Genomic DNA, 8,772 nt, shown 5'->3' on the forward strand with positions numbered 1-8,772 from the left:
TTCCCTTAACCTTACATGTAGTGCAGTTTGAAGAAACAGTTTGATTTTTACCTTAATAATTTTTCTGTAAAACCATTTCAGCTTCATAAATCGAATCACGATAGAGATAGTCTGGAGAATTAATATTTGGAATGGAGGTTTATATGTACGTCAGTCTGCTTAATTGATTTCATTGAACTGGAAAGGTTATCTACAGAAATAAATTCCAAAATATATCATTTTAACATTTTCCAAGATGGAACAGCAAATGCTCTTGTAGAACCTCATAACTTTGAAGTTGCAGGATCAAAATAGTTAAACTATTTGAAAGAGATGAAAAGCAAGAATGTAGTCATTAGGGGAACAATTTCCCTGTTTTACCTTAGCATATTTATCTGATACTCTTTTTTCTGGTAAGTAAAAATATATTGACCGTAAACAGGGATGAATGCAGACAGTTAAGACTTCTTTAACCCCATGGTAATTAGTCCTCTGGCTTGTGAGAATTGCTTATTTCTCTTTTGGGAATGATTGTTCAACAAAAAGTCTGGATTTTTACTCTTACACTAAAGAAAAAAACATTATGATGGACGCTTAAGATTTTTGTATTTGTTTTACTCTTAGTATTTGTCTTTTGAGAAAATGAAGTAAATGAATATATATAGATACGTTAATTTTGAAAATCCAGGGATGCACACAGAGAGAAGATAAACTTTTGACTTTGACACAGCACGCTTTTGTTTGTAGGAGGGGAAGTCGCAGTGTTATGTAACCCTCTTAGTTAACTAAGAACTCATCAGCTTAGTGAAGCTTCTCTTAAATGAGCAGCTTCCTCTTCATTCTGGGAATCAAGATTTAGTAGTTTTTTGTTCTTACTGCAGAGAGGTTTCTCAGACCTGCTTATATTGTGGTGACTTTCATTTTTAGGTACCATACGTATCTGCTTTCATTTTTTTTAAGTATGTTTTTTACAAATGTCATATTTATTGCTAAACCATTATTATTTAAAGTGTATTATAATATTAGATGAACTAGTTATACTGGTTACCTCCATGCCTAGCACCAGTATGAACTACAAGGACAAAACAGGATGGGTAAATTTGATTCCTATTCATCAAATTCCTGACTTTTTTAAAATCAGGATCAAAATTTCATTGTTAAATTAGGTGGTAAAATATGTATTTGGATAGGGATGCACTGGATACCAAAGTATGAAGTAGAGTTGCTCCTCAGCTCAAAATGAAGACATTCAAAGGAGATATGCTGCTGTTTAATGTCTGCCCTGGAATAAGGTTTGCTTAGCTCATATTTACTCATTTTGAAAAAGGACTCTTACATCACAAGAGCTGTAGATGCTAAACATGTGATACTCATGATTTGATTCTCTTGTCCCTACATATTTGGATTTGAAATTTTTGTTGTTGTTGTTGTTTTGGGGGGGGGGGTGTTTTTTTTCCCACCGTAAGAAGAAGAACAGAAGGTTGTTTATCATTTCAGTTTTTATTTGCACTGTTCTTCTCAAGTTGTAACATTTTGTGAGTCTGAGAGTTCTTCAGCATCTGACTGCGCTTTGTACCATTAGAGAAGTTCCCAAAGAATTCTGGACTGCAAGGGGAAAGATGGCATGTAGGGAGAGATACCAAGGCAATGTCATTTTCCCTGAATTCTGATTAAGCTGAAGTTAGGATTCCTGATGGTGTATTTCCTACTCTCAGACTCACCATCCCCTTCTCTTTGCTGTTTTTAACAGTGCAGGTGCCACTCCTCTTTCTCCAGTGGAAGGGCATGAATTACCAGCTCTTGAATATTTTCTTGTCTGAAGAGTCTTCAGCGTGCCGTTCAGTCATGAAACAGGAGTGAGTGTAACTAAGTACCCTTGGAATACCTGAATGCCTGTAAATGGGAAAAGGAGACAAAATTAAGGTCATTCTCTAGAGCATGGGTGTCCAACCTTTTGGCTTGCCTGGGCTGCATTGGGTGAAGAGGAACTATCTAGGACCACATATAAAATACATTACATAGTTAATGTATGTAAGTAACAAAACTTCTTTTTTTTTTTTTTTTAATTTAATTAAAACCTATAAAAAAGAGGGCAGCAAAAACTTCAAACTGATGAGATGCTTGAACTTTTATTCCAGCTATGCTGGAATAATAAGTAAATAAATAAATATGCAATCATTTATTTTTATAGTACTAGCACTGTTTTCTATGTAACTATAACAATATAATGAGCAAAACACTATTTGGTATTTTTGCCCTTCCTATACCACAGCTGTTAAACAAACAAACAAATAAACAACAACAACAACAAAAAACATTTTAACACACTGACTGTGGAGTCCACAACTTCTGTGGTCACTTTTTCCCTGCCAGGGTGTGGACACTGCAGATATTGCCGTCATTTTTATCCTTCTAAGAACTACTTTTAAAAATTTCCCCACACACACTACGTGTTTAATATGTTATTAGTAGACAATGCTCTATTAGTCTGTGTTTAGGAGACTTATTAATTGGTAATTTTTTGGAAATTCTACATTTGCTACCTCTTTCCTGACTATAAAGCTGGGCTTACATGAGAACATTTTGAAATTATTTTTGATTTTGAAATATAGAATCAAAGAATGACTGCGGTTGGAAAAGACATCCAAGAGCTAGTCCAATCATCCACCTACCACCAATATTTCCCCACTAAACCACGTCACTTAGTACATCCATTCCAGCACTTAACCACTCTTTTGGAGAAGAAATTTTTCCTAATATCCAACCAGAACCTCCCCTGGTGCAACTTGATTCCATTCCCTCTCATCCTATCACTAGCTATGCAGGAGAAGACACCGACCCCCACCTCGCCACAACCTCCTTTCAGGTAGATGTAGAGAGCTGTAACATCTCCCCAGAGCCTTCTCTTCTCAAGACTAAACAAGCTGAGTTTACTGCGTGACAGAGTTCCCTCAGCCACTCCTCGTAAAACTTGTGCTCCAGACCCCTCACCAGCTTCGATACCCTTCTCTGGACATGCTCCAGGGCCTCAGCATCTTCCTTGTAGTGAGGGGCCCTAAACTGGACACAGTGCTGAGTGCATGGAGACAATCACTTCCCTACTCCTACTGGCAACACTATTTCTGATACAAGCCAGGATGCCATTGGCCTTCTTGGCTACCCGGGCACACTGCTGGCTCATGTTTAGCCAAGTGTCAACCAATACTCCCAGGCCCATTTCTTCTACACAGTCTTCCAGCCACTCTGCCCTAAGCCTGTAGTGTTGCCTGGGGTTGTTGTGGCCAAAGTGCAGGACCCAGCACTTGGTCTTGTTGAATCACTTCATCCCATTGGCCTCAACCCAGCGATCCAGACCACCCAGATCCCTCTGTAGGGCCTTCCTACCCTCAGTCACATCAGCACTTTCTCCCAGCTTGGTGTCATCTGCAAACTTACTGAGGGCGCACTCAAGGTCATCAATAAAGATATTAAATAGGACTGGCTTCAATACCTGCCCCTAGGGAATAGAACTTATGACTGGTTGCCAACTGAATTTAATTCCACTCACCACCATTCTCTGGGCCTGGCCCTTCAGCAAGTTCTTTACTCAGCTGTTTTTGTTTGTTTGTTTTCCTGTTTTGTGTGTGTGTGTGTGTGTGTGTTTGTTTGTTTTTGTTTTTAATTTTCATTTAAATTTTTAAAAATTAAACCCAGGACCATCTGTGTGTAAAACAGACTGGATATATATTAATACAAATGTTTTGAAATATATACTGTCTTTTTTCTTCTACTTCACCTTTATACGTGTTTCAAATTTTATCATAAAATATTTAACTTACTATGTTACTTTAACACACAAAAAATGTCCTCTACATACAAAATTTTGCAAATTTATAAATTCTGAGAGGAAGTGTTTTATACTTTTTGTGAGCTTTTTGAAGCACTGAAAATTAGAAATTTGTCAGCACCACATGAGTATTCTGGATTATTATTATATTCTCCAGCAAACATACTAATTTACTTATTAAATTATTTCACAATATGATACAAGCCTAAATTTAATAATCTGATGAGAAAACTTACGTGCCTGCTTAATAACAAAAAAATGTGTCTTCACAGGCACACACACACATGTAGGTGGTTTGAAATATTATTGACAATGACAACATTTTTCTCACCAAGTAGCACAAGCGTATGTAACATGTAATACAAATGAGTTTGAATTTGACTGACTGTGATGGGCATAAGAGACAGAGTTAGCACTGCACTGTGTCCTCCCCTCCACAGCACTCCATTGTCACCTGTGTAGTCCACTCGAGCTATGCGCAGTCAACTCATGAAAAATATTGCTGGAAATCACATAATAATGTTAGAAGTTTACAATCTTGTGGGGCTGCATTACTAGCTGTCCAGGGCTACGTGTGGCCCGTGGACTATGCGTTGGACATCCCTAATGTAAAGGACATAGAAAGGGTGGTGAGGGCACTAGCACAGGCTGCCCAGAGAAGCTGTGGATGCCCCCTCTCTGGAGGCATTCAAGGCCAGGCTGAATGGGATCTGTGGCAGCTTAATCTATTGGTTGGCAACTCTGCCCATAGCAAGGGGATGGAACTGAATGATCTTTAATGATCCCTTCCAACTCAAGCCATTCTGTGATTCTATGAGTCTATGACATGTAAAGCGAAACAAAATGTGGCCATCCAAAGCTATCTGAAGCTGCTTTTCTCTGTTCTGAAATTCTCAGGAAGGATGTAATTGAATTATGTATGAGTTGCTCTTGTTTCCCAACGTAAGTCTTTCCATATTTCCGTAAGTATTTCCATATGTGAAAGACAACAAGAAGGGGTTCTACAGGTACATAGGCAGGAGAAGACAGGCCAAGGAGAGTGTTCCCCCTGTGATAAAAGGTAATGGAGAGCTGGCTTCCTCAGACACAGAAAAAGCTGAGGTGCTCAGTGAGTGATTTGCCTCAGTCTTCATTGGCAGTCAGGCTTCCCATGTCTGCCAGGACCCTGAACCTTTAGGCGAGGTGTGGGAAGTGGATTCTGTCCACTGTAACAATGGAACAAGTCCAAGACCTCCTCATGCAATTGAATGTATATAAGTCCATGAGGCCAGATTATATCCATCCCAGGGTTCTGAGAGAGTTGGCTGATGTTGTTGCCGAGTCTCTCTCCATGATATTTGAAAAATCATGGCTGTCTGGTGAAGTCCCCAGTGACTGGAAAAAGGGAAACATTGCTCCCATTTTTAAGAAAGGTAGAAAGGATGACCCGAAGAACTACAGGCTGGTGAACCTCACCTCTGTGCCTGTGGGAAGATCATGGAGCAGATCCTCCTAGAACATACGTTAACGCACATACGAGATGAAGAGGTGATCTGAGACAGCCAGCATGACTTCACCAAGGGCAGATCTTGCCTGACCAATCTGGTGGCCTTCTATGATGGAGTGATGGCATTGGTGGATGGGGGAAGGGCAATGGATGTCATCTTTCTGGACTTCTCCAAAGCCTTTGACATGGTCCCTCGCCACATCCTTCTCTCTAAATTGGAGAGGTATGGATTTGAGGGATGGACTGTTCAATGGATTAAGAACTGGTTGGCTGCTTGCAGCCAAAGGGTTGTGATCAATGGTTCTATGTCTGGATGGAAGCTGGTCACAAGTGGTGTCCCCCAAGGGTCAGTTTTGGGACCGGTGCTCTTCAACGTCTTTATCAGTGACACAGATGATGCAATTGAGTGCACCCTCAGCAAGTCTGCAGATGACACCAAGCTGAGCGGTGCAGTCGATACTCTGGAGGGAAGGGAAGCCATCCAGTGGACCTGGACAGGCTGGAGAAGTGGGTCCACAAGATCCTAATGAGGTTCAATAATGCCAAATGCAAGGTGCTGCACTTGGGCTGGGGCAATCCCAGGTATTTATACAACCTGGGGGAAGATATCCTCAAGAGTAGCCCTGCGGAGAAGGACTTGGGGGTCCTGGTGGATGAGAAGCTGGACATGAGCCAGCAGTGTGCACTGGCAGCCCAGAAGGCCAACTATGTTCTGGGCTGCATTAAAAGAGGAGTGGCCAGCAGGGAGAGGGAGGTGATTGTCCCCCTCAACTCGGCTCTCGTGAGGCCCCATCTGGAGTACTGCGTCCAGGCCTGGGGCCCCCAGCACAAGAAAGATGCAGAGCTCTTGGAACGGGTCCAGAGGAGGCCACCAAGATGATCAGAGGGCTGGAGCACCTCTTCTATGAGGAAAGGTTGAGGGAACTGGGCTTGTTTAGTTTGGAGAAGAGAAGGCTCTGGGGAGACCTCATTGTGGCCTTCCAATACTTGAAGGAAGCGTATAAACAGGAGGGGAAACAATTGTTCACGAGGATGGATAGTGATAGGACAAAGAGGAATGGTTTTAAACTGAGACAGGGGAGATGTGGTTTAGATATAAGGAGGAATGAGTTGGTGACGCACTGACAGAGGGTGGTGATGCACTGGAACATGTTGCCCAGGGAGGCTGTGGATGCCCCATCCCTGGAGATATTCAAGGCCAGGTTGGACGTGGTTCTGGGCAGCCTGGTCTGGTGGTTGGTGACCCTGCACACTGCAGGGGAGTTGAAACTAGATGATTATTATGGTTCTTTTCAACCAGGACCATCCTATGATATTCAGTTCTAACATGGAATATGGAATTAGCTTCAGTAACTGAATCATTTTTGAAACTCAGACTTGTCTCTAATGCCAGACATTGCAATAAAGTGCGACTAAAACTATAAACCATTAACGCAGCAGAGCATGTATTAAAGTTGAGGCAGCCATTAATGAATAAATCAAGAAGCCAACAAAAGGAACAAAGATGGAAATGTGAATTCCTGTACAGAAAATATTCTATAATTTTCAACATGAATTAATAGATTTGTAGTTATTAATTCTGTGGTAAATTAGCAGGTAATTATGTAAACTTTGTTATTCAGAGCATATGGCTGAATACAGCAAAACACTCCAACTGTCACATTCCAAATCCGGGTCTATGTCTTTTGAAAGGTATCTAGAACACAGAGAATGGGAGTAGCAGTTGTTGGCACTCTGATTCTTGCTGAAAGGAACAGTTCTGCATGTCAGGGAAATCAGACAGGTCCAACAGCTCAAGAGAGGTGAGGCTGCCCAGGTACAACCAGTATGCACTGAACACATATTGCCTGTGGGCAAATACACACAGAACTAGTGTAAGTTGTGTCATATAGGTACATATATTCATGGCCAACCACATAGAGTGCAAACATGAGCACAAACAGCAACAGCAGCATCATCCTGTTCTTCTCCCTGGCTGAGCAAGCCAGGATGGGAATACGTGTATTCATATGTACGGTGTGCATGCCTCCAGCAGTGGGTCTCAGACACTCGGTCTGCCCAGTAGCTGCTTCTGGACCTCAGTCTTTGGTCTAGCACTTAGACACGTGAGCCTCTGAGGCATGCAGACCCACTCCATGACTCCCAAGCCACTGCACGTCCTCACTCGCTCACGTGGATGGGCCTTTGCTTGCATTCACACATTCCCCTCACTGTGGCATTGTACACAGGCACAAGGGCCTTTGACCTCTGGTTCCACCCAGGGACTGGCACACAGTGTCACTCACTCAGGTCATGCCACTTACAGAATCATAGAATCATAGAATTGCTCAGGTTGGAAAAGACCTTCAAGATCATCAAGTCCAATGGCAACCTAACCATAGAACCCTAACTCTAAGCACCCACCGCTAAATCATGTCGCTGAGCACCACATCCAAACAGTTTTTAAACACATTCAGGGATGGTGACTCAACCACCTCCCTAGGGAGCCTGTTCCAGTGCTTAACAACCCTTTCTGTAAAGAAGTTTTTCCTGATATCCAACCTAAACCTCCCCTGGTGCAACTTGAGGCCATTTCCCCTTGTCCTGTCATCTGTCACCAGTGAGAAGAGACCAGCCCCGCTCTCACTGCAATCACCTTTCAGGTATTTGAAGAGAGCAATGAGGTTTCCCCTCAGGCTCCTCTTCCCCAGACTAAACAGCCCCAATTCCTTTAGTCTCTCCTCATAGGGCATATTCTCCAAGCCCATCACAAGCCTTGCTTCCCTTCTTTGGACCACGCCAGCGCCTCAGTGTCCTTTCTGTATAGGCATGGTGGCCCTCTGGCATAGAGTTTTAGCCCAGCTGCTGGCACCATAGACACATGGGTATCTGCCTCTGAGCAGTACTCTGATCAGGCTCTGATGTTAGTGTGCTCCAGGCTGCGGTTGGCTCACCATGGACACATGGGCCCTCTGACCCATGGTCTGAACCCTCTTGCTGGTACTCAGCCCCCATATGCACACATATGGACACGTCTCACCCTAAAAAAGAAGTAGAAAGAAATTTAACAAGAACAGACAGACTGCTCTAATTGGTGTCATGCCATCTCCAGTTAAGTATATTAGCCAGCAACCATTTATATGCAACTGGTGTCTTTTATATCCTTATCTCGCTACTTTTTTCACACTTGTTCCTCCCAAAATCACTTAGATCTCACCCTATTCCTTTCTTTTATTCCTCGCCTAAACATACCATAACAAGACCTGTACAGTCCTGAAGTGCTCTGTATATCTGTGCTGCAATGTGTTCCACATGTTAGAGTGGGTGATGGCCAGCTCAGCAGTGGCTGAGCAGCAGCTCCCTTGGTCTGAAAAGTGCTGTGGCTTTGGCCAACCTTGCTGAGCTTTGCACCGCACCCCAGAGCTGCAGATCTCCTACAGGCAGGAGACATTCCTCTGTGCCTCTGTGCTTGCAGAGGTGGCTCCTGGTGGGCTGGTGGCTC

This window comes from Numida meleagris, chromosome Z (genome assembly GCF_002078875.1).
Source record: "Numida meleagris isolate 19003 breed g44 Domestic line chromosome Z, NumMel1.0, whole genome shotgun sequence".
Taxonomy (NCBI): Eukaryota; Metazoa; Chordata; class Aves; order Galliformes; family Numididae; genus Numida; species Numida meleagris.